The following is a 19,661-nucleotide window of genomic DNA, read 5'->3' as shown; positions in this document are numbered from 1 at the left end:
TTTTTTTCAGGTCGGTTAACACGTGCACACGTTTTCGGTTTTTGTTTTCGATTTAATATTTAGAGGCTTCAAAGAACCCATATTTTCTTTGGGAAAGTTGACCTTAAATAAGCCAAAGAATCGACTGAAACAATGAAACGAAATACAATTTTTGACGGGGATGGTCAACTGAATTTTTATCTATATGAAGAATCATATTATTCAAAACAACAATTTCAGCTGGATTCTGGCTTCAAAACTGAATTTTCAGAAAAAGCGTGTGTATGTGCATGTGTGTGCGTGTGTGTGCAAAAAAAATCTAACTCATTTTTCGAAATCTTATCCTGAACCGATTATTTAAACGGGGAATCCTGTCCCATTGTTTCACATTAAAAATCAGGACGAACTGGGGAATGGGCTCAAAAGCTATGGCCAAAATACAATTTTTTATACTATGTCTAAAACTCGATTTGTGCAATTGCACAACCTCATCACATTTTCCGGGTACTTAACCTCATCCGATTTGCTTGCAACAAATTGCATCCGGCAGCAATTATTACAATGTGTATAAACAAATGTGAATTTTCAATTCAATCTATCTTTATTTACGAGATTTTCGACCCTAGGCCGGTTCATCTGGTATAAACAAATGTGAAAAATAAGTCTTATTCACCAATTGTTATTTTAGACTTTTCATATATGTTTATTAACCATTTTGAACGAGCGAGAAAGGCATCATCACCGCTAGGTGGATTAATCTGGGTTTTTTAATTTCATTTTGCAAATCTCGCCAAATAACTTTCAACGCGGGATCGCGAGTTCTTTGGTATTGCCTTCGCCTCACATTTTTAAGACGGATCAGTAGCTGAAGATCGTCGTCAATAATAATGGAGTTGAATTTAATTTCACATTTAGGAATTGCAATGCCTCTGGCTTCGACAATTAAATTTGTCAAAGATACGAGAGCATTATCAATATCACTTTTGGTATTGAGAGGAATATCAACATCAAAATTCCTATCGATATACGTTTTATATAAATCCCAATCAGCCCTATGATAATTGAAAGTAGAGCTGATTGGATTATAAATGGCTTCTTGTGAGATTTCAAATGTCACAGGAAGGTGATCAGAGTCAAAGTCAGCATGAGTTACCAATTGGCCACACAGCTAACTTGAATCCGTTAAAACCAAATCAATTGTCGAAGGATTTCGAGTGGATGAAAAGCCAGTTGGGAATAGTATAATATCCCGGAGCACAATCTTCAAATAAAATGTTGCCGTTGGAATTGCTTTGAGCATTATTCCATGAACGGTGTTTGGCATTGAAGTCACCAATTACGAAGAATTTTGATTTGTTGCGAGTCAGAATTTGAAGATCAGCTTTCAACAAATTCTTTTGCTGCCCATTGCATTGAAAAGGCAAATAGGCAGCAATGAAGGAAAATTGACCAAAATTTGTTTCAACAGAAACTCCCAAGGTTTCAAAAACTTTGGTTTCATACGAAGAAAATAATTTATGTTTGATACGTCTATTAATGACAATGGCGACCCCACCACAGGCGCTGTCAAGACGATCATTTCTGTAGATAAAATAATTTGGATCTCTTTTAATGGAGAGTCCTGGTTTTAAATACGTTTCAGTAATAATGGCAATATGCACATTATGAACTGTTAGGAAGTTGAATAATTCATCTTCCTTACCCTTTAGAGAGCGGGCATTCCAATTTAGAACTTTCACACAATTATTTAGATCCATTGAAACGGAGTCCGATAACAATTTTTTGTGTGTACTTTATACCAACCTGAACAGCTTCAGGAATGGTATTTGCTTTGAACATTGCATCAATCATGTGGTGCAATTGTTCAGTTAAAAATCAAAATCGGAAGCAGTCATGCTACCTGAATCGGCAACATGAGTGTTATTTTCCGTTGGGACATGGGTATAAACCTCATTTTGAGAAGAGAAATTTTGTCTACCAGCAGCGATGTTTGCATACGTGGGTACATTGGAAAAATTGGAATTTACTGAAGTGCTTGCTACCCGTTGACGAGCGGCAAAATTTGTTTGTGAATTGTGGTGGGTATGAATTGCTCGACCGGTAACTGGTTTCGAAATTTGAGCGTTTGAAGAATTTCTACCCGTCGAATCTAGGATCCGATTGGAATTTCCGTCATCAATTTTGCACGGAATTCAAAACTTTTGCGTGAAGGGCATTCCCAGAAATTGGATTTATGATTGCCCCACAATTTGCACATTTAAATTTATTGGAATCTTCTCTCACAGGACATGCGTCCTTGGCGTGAGAGGTTCCACCACAAATCATGCATTTAGCATCCATGTGACAATGTTTGGTTCCATGACCCCACTTTTGGCACTTACGGCACTGGGTGGGGTTTTGGAAATTTCCCCAGGCCTGCGGAAATGTTCCCATGTAACACGGACATGGGACATAATACAGGCCTTTTCCAACTTCTCATATTATTTAGTTCACTTTTGTTAAAATGAACTAAATAAAATTCTTGAGAAATGCCCTCTGGGAAGTACCAGAATGGGATTTCTTTTTCATCTTAATTACTTGGACTGGTGAAAATCCAAGTAATTGAGAAATTTCAATTTTAATCTCATCCAGTGATTTATCATCACTGGGGAGACCTTTCAAGACGACTTTGAACAATCGCTCAGTTTTGTCGTCGTATGTGAAGAATTTATGGCGCTTCTCAGTTAAATACTGAAGAAGACGTTTGCGATCGTCAAAGGATCCCGGCAAAACGCGGCAGTCACCCTTCCTAGCAATCTGAAATGAAACCTTGATCCCCTGAAGGTTACTCAAAATCTCATTCCGGAAGCCAGAAAACTCGGCAACAGATACCACAATTGGCGGAATCCTTTGCTTTTCGTATGAATCGAATCACCTGGGCTAGAGGTATATTCGATTTGCTCAATTTCCTCATTAATCCCATCGAACTGCTTGCTCAGTTCGATTGGAGAAGCACTATTTCCGCTATTAGAGTTAGAAGGCATATCTGAATTCTCCAGCTTCCTTCTATTTTTTCCGCGCTTGGGCAGGACGGTCTTGAAACCTTGTTTCTTTGAAGGAAGTGGAGAATTCAGAGACTCCCCCTTCCTCTTGTTTTTATTAATGCTCATGGCTGAGCGTGGAAACGTGACCTTCTAAGAGGTTTTTTCCCAGAACGGTGTCCCTGCAGGATTACCACCGCTTGTCGGAATTTTACTTCCGCAAACGGGTCCAACGTAAAACGAAGGCACGGGTCCTTGCAAAGATCGTAACGGGATCAGTGGGTACAAATAGCGCTAAGAAGCACCGTTGAAATTAAAATAGCTTCGGGTAGTATTAAAACTTCCTTCCGCAAGAGAGAAAGAACCGCACAGCACGATGCGGTCTGAATAAAATAAAGATAATGCTCGGTAAATAATGAGCATGATGCATACATAAGTAAGAATGCACCGTTTTCGATGAAGGACTATGATACTCGTTCAGTTATTGTAGAATTACATACAGAATGTTATGCAGAAAACCTTGAGAAAATTAGAGTTCACATGGCAAAGTTATAAGCATTTTACTGAAGTGTTGTATGGGTGAATTTTTTACTTTTCTAGTGTAAAAGAAACGAACTTTGCTCGTACTCCACTCCAGGTAAATGCTAATAACTTTGTCGGGGGAACACTAATCGATTCCATACTCACGGTTTTCAGCATAACATTCTGTATTGAATTCTGCTGATAACTGAATGAGTATCATAGTCCTTCATCATAAACACTGCATTCTAACAGCAAATCACTATTTTTCAATGTTCCCCCATATGATTTTTCCTACAAACTTCCAACGAGTTTATCGTCGCTCAAACGTTAACCGATTTGGCTGAAATTTTGTCCTGAGCATCAGGACATCAAATAGAACGATCCAAGAGGGCGAAACATAAATAAAATGGAAATAAGTTTATTCCATACTAATTTGAGCCACCCATGTGTACTTATAATAAGACAGAAAAGAAAAAAACCCAGATTAATCCACCTAGCGGTGATGATGCCTTTCTCACTCGTTCAAAATGGTTAATAAACATATATGAAAAGTCTAAAATAACAATTGGTGAATAAGACTTATTTTTCACATTTGTTTATACCAGATGAACCGGCCTAGGGTCGAAAATCTCGTAAATAAAGATAGATTGAATTGAAAATTCACATTTGTTTATACACATTGTAATAATTGCTGCCGAATGCAATTTGTTGCAAGCAAATCGGATGAGGTTAAGTACCCGGAAAATGTGATGAGGTTGTGCAATTGCACAAATCGAATTTCAGACATAGTAATAAAAATTGTATTTTGGCCATAACTTTTGAGCCCATTCCCAGTTCGTCCTGATTTTTAATGTGAAACAATGGGACAGGATTCCCGTTTAAATAATCGGTTCAGGATAAGATTTCGAAAAATGAGTTAGATTTTTTTGCACACACACGCACACACATGCACATACACACGCTTTTTCTGAAAATTCAGTTTTGAAGCCAGAATCCAGCTGAAATTGTTGTTTTGAATAATATGATTCTTCATATAGATAAAAATTCAGTTGACCATCCCCGTCAAAATTGTATTTCGTTTCATTGTTTCAGTCGATTCTTTGGCTTATTTAAGGTCAACTTTCCCAAAGAAAATATGGGTTCTTTGAAGCCTCTAAATATTAAATCGAAAACAAAACCGAAAACGTGTGCACGTGTTAACCGACCTGAAAAAATCACTCGATGTTCGTTCAAAATCGGGCCAATCTTAAAAAAAGCACTTTTCGATTTTTGTTGTAAATTTAAAAAATACTTAAGCGAATAAAATTTTTTGACGGAAAGGTCAATTTTGCTAATGAGTAGTTCCGTTTTGTCATTATCATTCGAGCACTTTTCAACAAGATTTATGAATTTGATCTGATTTAAAAAAAATCTGATCAGAATTCTACTGGGGTTGCTTTTCTTTATATGGAAAGCATTTCGCAGTAATTATGAATGTATGGTTAAAATTGATTATTTTGATTTCTAAACTGAACCAAAACTATTTATCAGATCACTCTACAGGTAAACTATCCAAGTACAAAATCTGATAGATTACGCGTGACAGAGCTAGTGTTACTAAAATCAGAATTTTTGAGCTCATATTGTGCAATAATTTACATCGTAATGATTACATACCTGATATACTATCAGAAAATCGATGCTTGCCTTCGTGTAATTTGTTATGGATTGTGGCAAGGATGTTTTCGATCATTAGTTGCCTTGCAACAAAATGACAACTTTCGTGATCATTTTCCAAGGCTCTCAAAGATGTGAAAAATTTCTCCGCAGTACAAATAGCACGTGCTATCCAAGCATTCACCGCCGGAAAGTACCACGTGGCGGCCAAATTAAAAAAATATCGAATTGGCTTTTTTCTGGAGGTATGTTGTTCTTAGGCGACTATCTGGCGCGTGTTTTTCGTTGCGACCAAAAATCAGCGGAGGAGTAGATTTTTTTATGAGCGGTTTTATATAGGTTCGATAATTTAGTAGTTTGTCAATAACTCATTCCAGAGGTTAAATTTCAAACGTGATATGTGGAGGACTTCTAGAGCGAAGGTTTTACAACTCTGCCTAATTGTTGTTTCTATTGCACTAATAACAGAGTTATAGCGCCAGTTGCAGTAACTTATTATACAGACTGATCGAAATTTTGTTATCATTTAGTATTAGTAACTAGTGCTTTAACTTTATTATTAGTTGAATCAAAACAACAAACTATTAGGCAAAGCTGTAGAAAAATATTCGCACTAGAACTCCGCTGTAATTCGTTTTGACATTTAACCTCTGGAATGAGTCATTGTAGTTTGTCAATGATCGAACTAAGACTATTAAATGATCTAAAACATACTTGGATTATAGAAAAGTTTGGATACTTTTCTACTGACTTCCTAAAATAGAATGTTTGCTCCCAATCCTTCCAAAACTCAGTTTCTCCTACATAATCCGAGTGCTTTACAAACGAAATTAATATCCTATGGAAAGAACCACGCGAATAAGGTTGATATAGCCATTTAAATGCGAGTGTTCGGAATATGAGTCATTTTCGCGACTTGAGTCAAAACGCTTTATATTTTTCAACACCCGATTAAATCCCACCGAACCAAACCACAGCACCTGGTGCGTTACCGCACGTATGCACAAGCAGCCAATGTCTTGATGCAGTGAAATAGTTATTTATTGCAAATCGCGTAGCCTCTTGTTCTTCGAACACTGCCCTCTCAAGAAACAAAGATAGCTCAGGGGTAACGTGATAGGCTCTCAATCAGAGGATTTATGTTCGGTCCTCGTGTTAGCCATCTTATTTTTTTCAAAACTCATATTTTCTAGGAGTGTGGTATAATATTACGCATTGCAAGAAAAGTTTTGAATACTTGAAAATTCAAACAAAATTTTGTCTTTAACAAATAATCAATGGAACCTAATGCTGTGTATTGTTTATATTTATATTCGAGACATTTCTATAATTGAATCCATCTGATTATTTGGGATATTTGAAAGAATTCAGGTCTGAACTTTAGATGATGAAGGAGGTAGGAAATGAAACATAAATGCATAAATTGAGAATCGATATGTACTCAACAGTTTTCTTTAATGATTATTAGCAGAAACAAAATAGCTTTTGATTTACCTTGGTAGTAATCAAACTTGCCCACCGAGTTTCAATAGAGAGTAAACATAAGTGGAAAATTATATTCGATTGCTTCAATGCACAAAGAAAAGATGCCTTACTGAATAGAAAAGACAAAATTTTCAATCAAATTAGAAGCTTGCGATTTTATGGGGCAGCAGACGCTATATCCAAGGAATTAAGACCGGGATTTCCTCTGCGCGTTATTTCCGCAAAAATTTTTCTTTTTTCCGTAATACTCATGAACCAGTTTCCCCAAATCTCATTTGCTCGGATCAACATTCAACCCAGCTGAGCTAAAAATAGAACATTGCCGCACGCAATGCGATGTGTGTTGGTGATGCTTCATACGGCAATATTCATCCGACGTCAAGAGACTGAAGCGACTGCGCATGCGTCCCGCGTCTTACCGCACACCAGCTGCGCTCCCATATGCCGATTGAACGCCACAAAGAATGATGCATGCATATGCGTAAAAATAGAACAGAAGCACGGCTTGCCGCTGATGCTACGATGGTTAAGCCGACCTATCCACAGTGGCGGAAGCCCAGACAAGCCCAAAACAAATCGTTCTTTCGTGAAGCTGATATTATTTCAAATTTGCACATTTAGTCAATGATAATTCCTCAATTTGTTAATTGTAGTTAGTAAATTTAATTTTTGGTGACTTGGTTCAAGTTGATGGTGTAAAGTATCTCCTAAACATATATGTATGGGAAAATTAAATTTGACTGAATTTTGTATCGGGAAAGATTCGGAAAGAACTGATATGCTGCATTGAAATATATATTTTGTCACTTAACAGTGGTTAGTTTGGCGAATTGCGCCTTGCTGCACCAAAGCGGGAAATTTACTGTTTCAAGGTTAGAATTAAGACGCTGCTGTGATCCTAAGTCATGGGCTTCCGGAAGTCTATGGATAGCATAGCATATGTCGGATAACTATTTAAATTTCAAAATGAATTCAGCGTTACAAAATTACTGTTGCTAAATTTTAAGCGCAATCGTAGGTTTAGTCGAGCATTTGTATGGGGGACCACCACTGCGCGACGGCACATTGCCATTCCTTCTTTTGGGCGCATTCGAATGGGAGAGCGTTGAACGTGTTAAACAAAGCACGATGCTTTTTGAAATTGCTATATGAGGACTGAGGAGTATTTACAGTATATAGGGTATTTGTGCTTCTCTTAGCGCTTGATAGCAATAAGACATGAGAAAAGTTATGTCTAACGTTTAGCAGAGAAGAGGATTTTTAATTATTGAGCGGATATCCTATCGTAAAGGTCACCCCAAATTACTATTTGGTAATTTGCATAGGGCACACGTAACCTGAGGGGTTCTTATTGATACTTCCCATTATTATACACATGTGTGTCTACTAGTTTGGATGTAATTATGCAATTATACCAATAAAATTTTGCATTAACATCCTCAAATCAATAGTGAATCTACTTTTATCTCAATTAAAGAAACAGCGTATCCAAGCGATTTCAATAGTTCATCTATTAGAGCATCATTACTGGGCGCGAGTGTTTTGATCATCCTCGCAGCGCTGTCATTTTAGTTTAGTCACTCTTTTTCGCACTGGTCACTATTTTCGGTTGGTGGTTTGGTGGCTGCATTCCGTACAGGTGACATTTAATAGTTCATCAAATAGCAGCGCTGTTATCGCGCTACCAAATTTGATCACCTGTCCGCTGTAGCGATCGGAAAAGTGTCAAGTAATGATACTGCGCTGCCAAACGGCTTATACTCACCACCGGCAATCTTGCTCTAAGTTAATGTATTGAAACTGTATATTTTAATAACCAACGGTAAAAGCTAATATTTTCTTTTCTCGATCCATTAATACTTCCAGAATAGGAATCGGTACCCTAGCAGGATAAACTCTGATGCTTATAGAGGTAATGAATATATGCCCAATTCGATGATTTATATTTGTATGTATCTTGTCACATGCTATGTGTATCGGTGGTGTTGTGGTGTAGTAGCCGCTTCCCGATCAAGAGATCACGAGTTCTAATCCAGATTGGAGCATTTTGCTTTTTTTTTGCACGTAAAACAGTTTTTGGCCATAACTCCGAAACGCAAAGTTCAATCGATCTAATTTTAAATAGGAACCAATGGGACTGCATTCCGCGTCGAATGCAACTTGTTGCGAGCAAATCGGATAATGATAAATGCCCAAAAACGTGTCTCACATTTTTGTACACATACACACACACACACATACATACACACATACAGACATCACCTCAATTCGTCGAGCTGAGTCGATTGGTATATAACACTATGGGTCTCCGAGCCTTCTATAAAAAGTTCGTTTTTGGAGCAGTTCTATAGCCTTTCCGTATACTTAGTATACGAGAAAGGCAAAAATGAAAATAAATTGAACGATCGTCCAAATATAAATCTGATTGTTCCTACCAAATTTTTTTTGCTAGTTGTCTAATACATGCATTGATCTCGTAGACTAGGTGTTCCGAGTTTTCTTAACACTACCTTCTTTTTTTTCAACGACGGCTTTATTAGTTATTAATATTATTACATAATTTAAAGATTATAACTTGCATCTCACAATGGACGAAATGCCCTTTAAAGGAAGTGCTACGGCACTAATTTCTAAACAGTATTATGGGTGGCATAGATATAAAAGGTAATAGATTATTGCGACATGTTGCGGTGGGGTGATAGTGGTTGTAGTGTCGAAGTGATGCTGGAGGCGGCAGTTGATTGTGGTTTGCTGGTGGCGGTACCTGAGGGCGGAGGGGAGCAGAAAAAGATGCAAACATTGTATTACTGACAGTTTTGAGCACTCATAATTCATCACAAAAGGTAGCGGCAGATTTTAGATTTCAAGAATAGTCTCAAGTTTTGCTTGAGACATACAATAGATGGCGATAGTTTCACATTGGAGGGTAACTCGTTGTATAGTTTGCATACAGCATAGCTAAACCTCTTCTTTCCTGCTTCTTTCGTGGGTCTGATCAATCTCAAATTATCAGCTCGTCTGGAAGAGCGACCGACGAACGTTCTATCGAAGGCTAGGTTGTTATGTATTTCACCAGAGAGTATCCGATTAATTTGAGTAATAATTTGGAACTCATGTAGCGCTCTGATCGGAAGTAAGGGATTGTTGACGTCATTGTACGGCAAAACTGTAGGGTGCAGATACGGTTTCCTCAACACAGCTTTCAAACATCGATTTTGCACGCATTGCACTGGATTTGCACGCATTTCCCCAGACACCTATGAGAAAGTGCAATCTGGAGTGAACTAGAGCAAAATATAATGTCTTCAACCATATTATTGGTAAAAACGAAGAAACTTTCCGCAGAACACCACAGATAGGAGACAGCTTGTTCTTAAGTTCCTCGATGTGAGCGTCCCAGCTCATTGGTTCATCCAAAATGATGCCTAGATATTTATAATTTGATACTCTATCTATAGTTACTCCATTGACTTGTAATGGGACGATGTTAAATACTTTTCTTCTTTTCGAGCGGAACAGCATAAATGCTGTTTTCTTCAAATTTAAGGACAACACATTTGAGTTGAAAAATTCATGCAGCTTGTCAAGATCTCCCTGTATGCATTGTGTGATTAATTGTTCGTTCCCTTGATCGTATATAATAGCAGAGTCATCAGCGAAGAATCGAATACTGCCGTGCAGTTGAAGACGAGGTAGATCATTGATGAACATTAAGAACAGCAATGGTTCCAGGTTGCTTCCCTGGGGGACTCCAATATTTATCGCCCGCTGCTCACTGTTCACTTCATTGACAGACACATATTGATGCCTATTCGAAAGATAACTTCTAAGAATATTCAAAGGGGAACGGCGTATTCCATAATACTCTAATTTTAGTAGCAGGAGACTATGGTCGATTGTATTGAACGCTTTTTTGAGGTCCAAGAAAAGAACACCCGAAATTTTTTGCTTGTCTATGGCTCCATATACATTATCAACTAGTTCACTAACAGCTGTGAAATCCGTATTGGTGCGTGTAGAGAAGATTCGACGATTCCAGGAAACTTATAATACGCGATGATAAAAGTTTCTCAAGAATTTTATTGAGTAGTGATAGCGTAGAGATAGGTCTGTAGTTGTTACGGGTCTTCGATCTCCCGACTTGTAAAGAGGTACAACACGAGCAGTTTTAAGGCATTCAGGATACTGTTCAGAGGCTATAATGTCGTTGAAAACATCTTTCATTATGTTGGCAAACACGAGATGGTGTGTTTTGAGAAAAGACGCCGTAATGTTGTCCGGTCCAGGAGACTTGTTGATGTCCAGATGTCGTATCAGTAGAATAACTTCTTGGACTGTTGCAGGTTGTAAAAACATTGAAGAACTATTTCTGATAAGTGTGTTGAACTTCGTTCTTCATTTCGATCACTGTTGATGCTTGAGGTCAAATAATGTCCAACCGAGCAGAAGAAATCGTTGAACGCATTGCTTGTTTCTAAATCGCTGTTGATATTCTCCAAACAGATTCTCTCCTTTTTTTTTAGTTCGCCCAAGAAGATCATTGACTACGATCCATGACTGCTTTATGGAATTGCTCTGGAGCAATTTTTGATAATAATCACGTTTGCATTGCCTTTTTCTCGCTTTTAGCATTTTGGAAACATGCTGCAACATTTAATTTAAACTATTGTTCAGAGGCCGTCGTTTATTATTTTTAAATATTTTTTCTTTTATTTTTATAAGTTTCCATAACTCTACGGTCATCCATGGACAGTAGTTCTTAAGTTTAGCTTCAACATTAATCGTTCTAGTTTCGATAGCGCGAATCTCATTGAACTGTTTTACGATTAATGAAACCTTGTCGTTAGCATTTGCATCCACTGGCAAGGTCTGTATCGCTTGAACAAAACGAGCATTTAAACGTGCATGATTAACTATTTTCATTGTCAGCGTAACTGTCGTTTTTTTTCGAATGACAGATTGATAGAGGTCAACACTATCGAGTGATCGCTTAGAGGAGTTTGTATTGTTTCATTCATCATTGATCGTGTCAAGCTGGAGGAACATACAACATGATCCAATATATTACTTGCTGCTGGACGGGTAATTACATTACTTGTAATTAGCAGGTCGTAAGAGTTTAGCAACCTCTGATATTATCGCACAGTATTATTGCTCTCTATATTGGTGTCTCCAACCAAGATGATGTCGCTATCTTTTGTGGTGTTTGATAATGTTTGGTCAAATATGTTGGAAAAATCCGGAAAAAGATGGCCTGGAAGGCGATGAACAGTATGCAGGGCTAATTTGTGGCTTCGAATGTGTAGGTTTACTAGTATGTAATGGAACCCATCAGTTGATTCCACCTCAATAACTTCTGATTAAATGGTATTCCGTATATAAACCGCAAGACCGTCGCATCGCGACAAGAGAATGTGCTCGTATATCCCAGCAATTGGAAAGGTGCAGTTCTACTTTCCTGCAACCAAGTTTCTCCCAACACTAATACATCAATAGAGTCGCCGTATCTGAGCAGAAATTCCTTCACAGAGTCAAACTTCTCAAGATCATTCATGCCGCGTATGTTCCATTGAAAAACCCTTAATACATTGTTCGTATCTACGTTACATTTATTTACGATACAATCTTCAATACACTCATAACTACAATTATTTATTGTTTCAAACATTATCAAAAGTGTAAACGAAAAAAACGTAAATTTTAACTTATTACCACTAACGACGTTTGGGAGATGGTTCCTTAATAGAGGAGAACGACAGCGCATATAAGTTGTGCGAACGTTTCTTCTGAATCCGACACAGGTCTTGAATATCCTTCAGTGAGCGAATAACATGAACTTTTGAATTTTGTGACTCTTTCGCCAGAATGGCTCCGTTTCGCCCTGGCCAAACGTACATGAAATCTAGCGATTCCTGAATATCCTTCATTTCTCGTAACAGCAATCAGCATAAGTCATCTCGTCGCGAATGATGATTTTGCCAGGAAATGCAGTGAACTGTGTACCAAGGTCAGATACAAATAGTTGGCCATGATTTTTCTTTTTGTTAAAAAGATCCTCTTTGAATTGTTGCCCACTGAAAACTATTTTTATTGGTGGATTCTTTCGGTCCTCTTTCCTTCCAACCAACCTTCCAACATCAACAACAGCAGCATCAGGGATCTCGCTACCCAAAACAGCTACAATGAGCGAAACAACATCTCGTACACATTCGTTTTTCAATACAGGAACTCCAAGCATGATTGCATTGCGAGATACTACAGAACGACCCAAACGATCAACTTCCATCTCCAAATCGACGACCTTAGCATCCAGTGTATCACATTGCGTTTGAACCATACCTACATCAGCTATCAGATTTTCTTGACATATTTTCACGGACCGAAGTTCATCCATTATGAGACTATAATAACTTGTTAGATAAGAACTGCTGACTATGCTCAATCTCCTTTATCGTCTCCTGCAGATAGTTGCGGGTATTTAACTCGTAGCTCTTGTTTTATTTATTTATTATCAGACTAAGGCCGGAGTGGCCTGTGCTGCACATAAAAGTCTTATCCATTCAGCTCGGTCCATGGCTGCACTTCGCCAACCACGCAGTCTGCGGAGGGTCCACAAATCATCCTCCACCTGATCGATCCACCTTGCCCGCTGTGCACCTCGCCTTCTTGTTCCCGTTGGATCATTGTCGAGAACCATTTTCACCGGATTACTGTCCGACATTCTGGCTACGTGCCCGGCCCACCGCAGTCTTCCGATTTTCGCGGTGTGAACGATGGATCTTTCTCCCAACAGTTGATGCAACTCGTGGTTCATTCGCCTCCTCCACGTACCATCCGCCATCTGCACTCCACCATAGATGGTACGCAACACTTTCCTTTCAAAAACTCCCAGTGCGCGTTGGTCCTCCACGAGCATCGTCCAGGTCTCGTGTCCGTAGAGAACTACCGGTCTTATAAGCGTTTTGTAGATTGTTTAGTTTAGTTTAGTACGGCGGCGAACTCTTTTCGGTCGGAGCGTCTTGCGGAGTCCAAAGTATGTACGATTTCCAGCCACTATGCGCCTCCAAATTTCTCTGCTGGTATCGTTATCGGCGGTCACCAGTGAGCCCAAGTACACGAATTCTACAACCACCTCGATTTCGTCACCACCGATAGAAACTCGTGGTGGGTGGCTTACATTGACCTCTCTTGAGCCTCTTCCTATCATGTACTTCGTCTTCGACGTGTTGATGACTAATCCAATCCGTTTAGCTTCGCTTTTCAGTCTGATGTAGGCTTCCTCCATCCTCTCAAAGTTACGTGCCATGATATCAATGTCGTCGGCGAAACCAAATAACTGGACGGTTTTCGTGAAAATCGTACCACTCGTGTCAATCCCTGCCCTTCGTATTACCCCTTCCAAAGCGATGTTGAATAGCAGACACGAAAGACCATCACCTTGCCGTAACCCTCTATGCGTTTCGAAGGGACTCGAGAATGCCCCTGAAACTCGAACTACGCACATCACCCGATCCATCGTCGCCTTGATCAACCGTATCAGTTTATCCGGAAATCCGTTTTCGTGCATTAACTGCCATAGCTGGTCCCGATAGATTGTATCATATGCGGCTTTGAAGTCGATAAATAAATGATATGTGGGCACGTTGTATTCGCGGCATTTCTGCATTACCTGACGTATGGCGAACACCTGGTCTGTGGTAGAGCGTTCACCCATAAATCCCGCCTGGTACTCCCCCACGAACTCTCTTGCAATTAGTGTTAGTCGGTGGCATAAAATTTGGGAGAGCACCTTGTAGGCGGCGTTCAGCAATGTGATTGCGCGGTAGTTGCTACAATCCAGCTTATCGCCCTTTCTGTAGATGGGACACACGACACCTTCCATCCACTCCTGCGGCAAAACTTCCTCCTCCAAAATCTTGGTAATGACCCAGTGCAGCGCTCTAGCCAGTGCCTCACCACCGTGATTAAACAGCTCTCCTGGTAGTTGGTCAACTCCAGGGACTTTGATGTTTTTCAGCCGGCCGATCTCCTCCTGGATTTCCTGGAGATTCGGAGCCGGAAGTCGCATGTCCTGCTCCTAGGTTCATTACCATACCGCCACCGTTGTCTGCCATATCGCCATTCAGGTGCTCTTCGTAGTGTTGCCGCCACCTTTGGATCACCTCAAGCTCGTTTGTAAGAAGGTTCCCGTTTATGTCCCTACACATATCGGACTGTGGCACGTGGCCCTTACGTGAACGGTTCAACTTCTCATAGAACTTTCGTGCGTTATTAGCGCGGTACAGTTCCTCCGTCTCTTCACGGTCTCGATCTTCCTGCTGGCGCTTTTTCCTCCGGAAAATCGAGTTTTGTCTGTTCCACGCCCGTTTGTATCGTGCCTCGTTCGCCCTCGTGCGGTGTTGCAGCAATCTTGCTCATGCTGCATCCTCATCCTCAACTAACTGCCCACATTCGCGGTTGCGGTGTTTCCAATGGCGGATCGAATATCTCTCCAGCCATCTTCAAGAGATGCTGCGCCTAGCTGCTCTTCCGTTGGGAGTGCCACTTCCAGCTGCTGCGCGTAGTCTCGGGCTAGTATACCGTCTTGTAGCCGCCCAATGTTTAGCCGCGGCGGACGATTCCGACGCGTGTTGATCACCGTCGAGAGTTTTGAGCGCAGACATACTGCAACGAGGTAGTTGTTGGATTCAATATTCGCACTGCGGTAAGTGCGTACGTTCGTGATGTCGGAGAAGAATTTACCGTCGATTAGAACGTGGTCGATTTGGTTTTCCGTTACTTGATTACGTGATTTCCATGTGGCCTTGTGGATATTCTTGCGGGGGAAGAAAGTGCTTCGGACTACCATTCCGCGGGAGGCTGCAAAGTTTATGCATCGTTGGAAGTTGTCGTTCGATACGGTATGCAGACTGTCCGGTCCGATGACTGGTCTACACATCTCCTCCCTTCCTACCTGTGCGTTCATGTCACCGATGACGATTTTGACGTCCCGCAGTGGGCATCCATCGTATGTCTGCTCCAGCTGTGCGTAGAACGCTTCTTTCTCGTCGTCGGATCTCTCTTCGTGTGGGCAGTGCACGTTGATGATGCTATAGTTGAAGAAACGGCCTTTTATCCTCAGCTTGCACATCCTTGCGTTGATTGGCTGCCACCCAATCACGCGTTGGCGCATCTTTCCCAGCACTATGAAGCCGGTTCCTAGCTCGTTGGTGGTGCCACAGCTTTGGTAGAAGGTAGCCGCTCGATGCCCGCTTTACGACATCGCTACGACATCGAAGTTGCGGGGATGTAATTCATCGTAGATTATCCTGTCTTAACCTGCGAAGCCTAGTGACTTGCAGTTCCATGTTCCAAGCTTCCAATCGTGATCGTATTATTCGTCACCTAGGTCGTTGCCGATTATATCGAGTCGTATTATCTTTTATGTCGTTCGTAATAGTTGTTTTTAAAGGCGGCTTATTGGGCCTGCGCAAACCTCCTGTCTCGTCGGAGGGACGTCGTGTCAGGGCTGTTTAGCGTCCCACCTTACACCAGGACTTGGGCTTGAGCGCTTTGAGCGGCACACAGTCGCTTTGGCGGAGCCTACTTTTGGATTCATGCAGCTTTTTATAGAAGTTTAACAGAGCCCACTGTCAAACCCCACCACATCCTAGGCAGGCGCCATAACTCGCAGATGGCCTGGGGAGGGATCGTCAAGCCCTTGGACATAGTCCCTGCTGCCCCCTGTCGTTTCCGGGGCTGTTTCCATTGAATCAATGGGTAAATTTGCTCGCAAGCGTAGATGCGTTCATAGTTCAAGAAAATTAATATAGAACGAGACTTCATTCGAACCATGTGTCGTCTACTGTCCAATCACTACACTCTAAATGCACATCTTTTCAAAGTGAGGCTCTTGGAAGGTAATCTCTGTTTTGGCGGCGAGGATATTGATCGATATTGATCGCGGCGTGTGAATATCTGGGGTTTCCCTTTCATATGTCATCATCCACGTTACAGATTGAAGCATCGTCAAGAATGGGAACTATGTGAACATCAGCATCATTATTCCTTAAGCATCCTAAATTTTCTTTCTTTCCTACTGTATTATTGTAATCCATAACCAAATTGCGAGTCTTTCGGTTCCTCAAAACTAACATTAGTGCATAAGAATCATTAGAAATTTTAAATAAAGCATGATTTTGGCTCCGCAAAGCTTAACGGCAAATGAGGCTTCCAAATTAACGAAAGTTATATTTTTTTATAATTTTTCACGTGGTGGGTTTAATAAATGTTTGCTTTATGAATTCCTTAAGCTAAGCATCTATAGCCTGCATATGTTCCAATAAGTAAGAAGTAAGGATTATTAAAAAGACCAGAACAGTTCTAAAAGTCCCTTTTATAGAAATTTAAACGATTTTGTGAAAGATTTAACAATCCTACGCAAATAAAAACATAGTGCGTGTATTACCGACAAATCCAAACTTCCTCACTAGTGGATCGGATGAGTCGCATCGAGAAGAACCCTATTTTGCAGTGAATCAAATGGCCTTCAGAATCGCTATTAGACCTTGGTCGGTGGACTGAAAGAACTACTGATACTGGACTTAAATTAAAATTGAACTTTGGAGAGAATTGATGGAAGGTAGTAATAGCGATTAGACCAAGTCGTATCAAGAAAAATTCAATTCTAGGTTCGGATCAAGTATATCATTTCCTGGAGTGGGTCTGCGGTAGTTTGGTGACATTGGTTGAAGTGGTTAGGCCAATAAATTTCAACTGTAAAGTAGATCAGTTGCCATCATTACTGAAATCCCTCGACGTAGGTTCTCGTATTTAGCATGTGTTTCGATAAGTGCTCCGTTTATAGCTTTACCACATTATATAGATCCGAAAGAAGAAAAAACAAATTTAAAATATCGTTATCGAATATTCAACGGGATTACTTGTTTTTTTTACCATCATACAATACCATCGGAATCGAAAGTGTCACTGGATCAAATGCTTTCGTTATGGTCCTTTTTTGAACTTCAAATAGTTTTCCTGCATAAAATGAGAGGATTTATCTTAAATCCAAACAAACTCCTTCTCACTACTTCCGAGTAGGGACACGGCAGGTATTTCCGTCCATCGTCATAGAGGCAAAAACCAGCGAAAGCAACATCCATTTGCTAGAGCTCCACTATAGCAGAACGTATTTCCTGAGCTTAAGATTTGATACGAATGAGTTTGTCAAAAAAATGGCTCTTTTAATGGTTTTCGGGACTATGACGAAAAGACGAAAATGCCTGCCTTAACCCTATCTATTGATTGAAAACGGCTTAGATTTCTCAGTCTCGAACAAAAATTATAGGCTTTTTTTACAGTCTACTCTGTGTTTCGCCTTTGGCGTATTGAAGTCCTGTCCTCATCTAGGGCTTCTTTCCAAAAACCTGTTCAATTCAAGTTCCAATTCCACCGTGTAAAAAAACCTTGATGAGATTTTGCATCATTTCCCATTGTATTGGATTTCAGCGGTCCCCAACGCCTGGCGTCCTTGACGAGGGACAACCTGGCCAACCACACGCTAAGGCGCTGTCTAAACACAAGCCACATCAAATGTTTCTCCACTAAACAATGTCATGCATAGGTGGGCAAAGCCCGTTATCGTTGCTTTGTGAAATTATGAAGTTTGCGGTGTTGCACGACCTATTTTGACACAAATGAGGAATTAGTCATTCCGGAGTTCACCCGGATTATGGGAGGATTGAACCCAAGTGGCCCAGTAACCCCAAAAATATCAGTCAGCAAATGGCCACCTTTTCCGGGAACAACTGACCCCAACGGGTTTTGGAATAATTCTGGATCCGTGCTGAGGATTGACCCAAATCGAAAAATTGGGTTCCATCCGGATCGAATGCAACTTGTTGCGATGGATTCGGTCAAGAAATATGGTTTTTACAGCAGTTTTAAAACTTAAAAATAGACGTCAGGGACGGAAAGGTTAGTGCACCCAATAACATAAAACGCATATTAATTCATTTAGCGTTAGTGGTGCCTTCTCACGCATGTTTTGAAGAAAAGAAGAAAACAATACATCAAAGAAGCTACATTAGGAGGATAGATTCCACTATCTCCATCGTTTGACATATATTTGCGTTCATTTGAAAGCATTGCAAAGAATTTTAAAAAAAAATTCCGTTTTGATTTTTTTTCCATGATAATAACATCGGGCCAATTTTCAATGGCAAAAACTAGGTTGTGTTTTGCGTCGAAGGCAAACTATTGCTAGCAAATCGAATAATTATATGTGCCAGAAAGTTTGTCTCACATTTTTGTACACACATACACACACATACAGACATCTCCTCAATTCGCAAGCTGAGTATGTACAGTATGCATGTAACACTATGAGTTCAATAGTTCGGTTTTGGAGTGGTTCTATAACCTTTCCGTATACTTAGTATGCGAGAAAGGTGGAAAGGATTGTTAGCAGGACTTGTTTAAATGTCTTCACAGTTAACGCACAACGTTAATATAAATAATAATACGCATAGTCAATATAATTTGAGAAAAAAAACAATATCTTGGGGTAGTAGCATTTGTACTAATATATGATGGAATTGTAAAATTAAATTATCATTTGCTCAACTAAATATGTATAATCAAAATGTCACTCTTATTCGTTCGTCACAAAATACTTTCTCGATTTATCCCGTTATTAATTCGTTGACTATTCCTGTTCGGATCGGCCCCGAACACAATAAAAAAGTTCCTCCGCTTTTACGAGCAAAACTATTATTTGGTGAAGCATTTTTACGAGCAATCATTCTTCGTCGTCGTCGTCGCAGTTTTTGGTGATGTTCCAGTTCCGGAATTGCGTCGCCAGCCACTGTCACCATATGGATGGGCCGATTCATTCTCCTCTCGTCCTCGTCGGGGTGAAAGCGCATCGCATTCTTCCGGGCAGGGGGTGAGGAAATCGTTATTGTTTCGCTCGCTTGCATAATATCTATTTAGAATCAATTTCTTCTTCGACTAGCA

Source organism: Armigeres subalbatus, chromosome 1 (assembly GCF_024139115.2).
Source record: "Armigeres subalbatus isolate Guangzhou_Male chromosome 1, GZ_Asu_2, whole genome shotgun sequence".
NCBI classification, from domain to species: Eukaryota; Metazoa; Arthropoda; class Insecta; order Diptera; family Culicidae; genus Armigeres; species Armigeres subalbatus.
Note: the sequence above shows the minus strand (reverse complement) of the source record.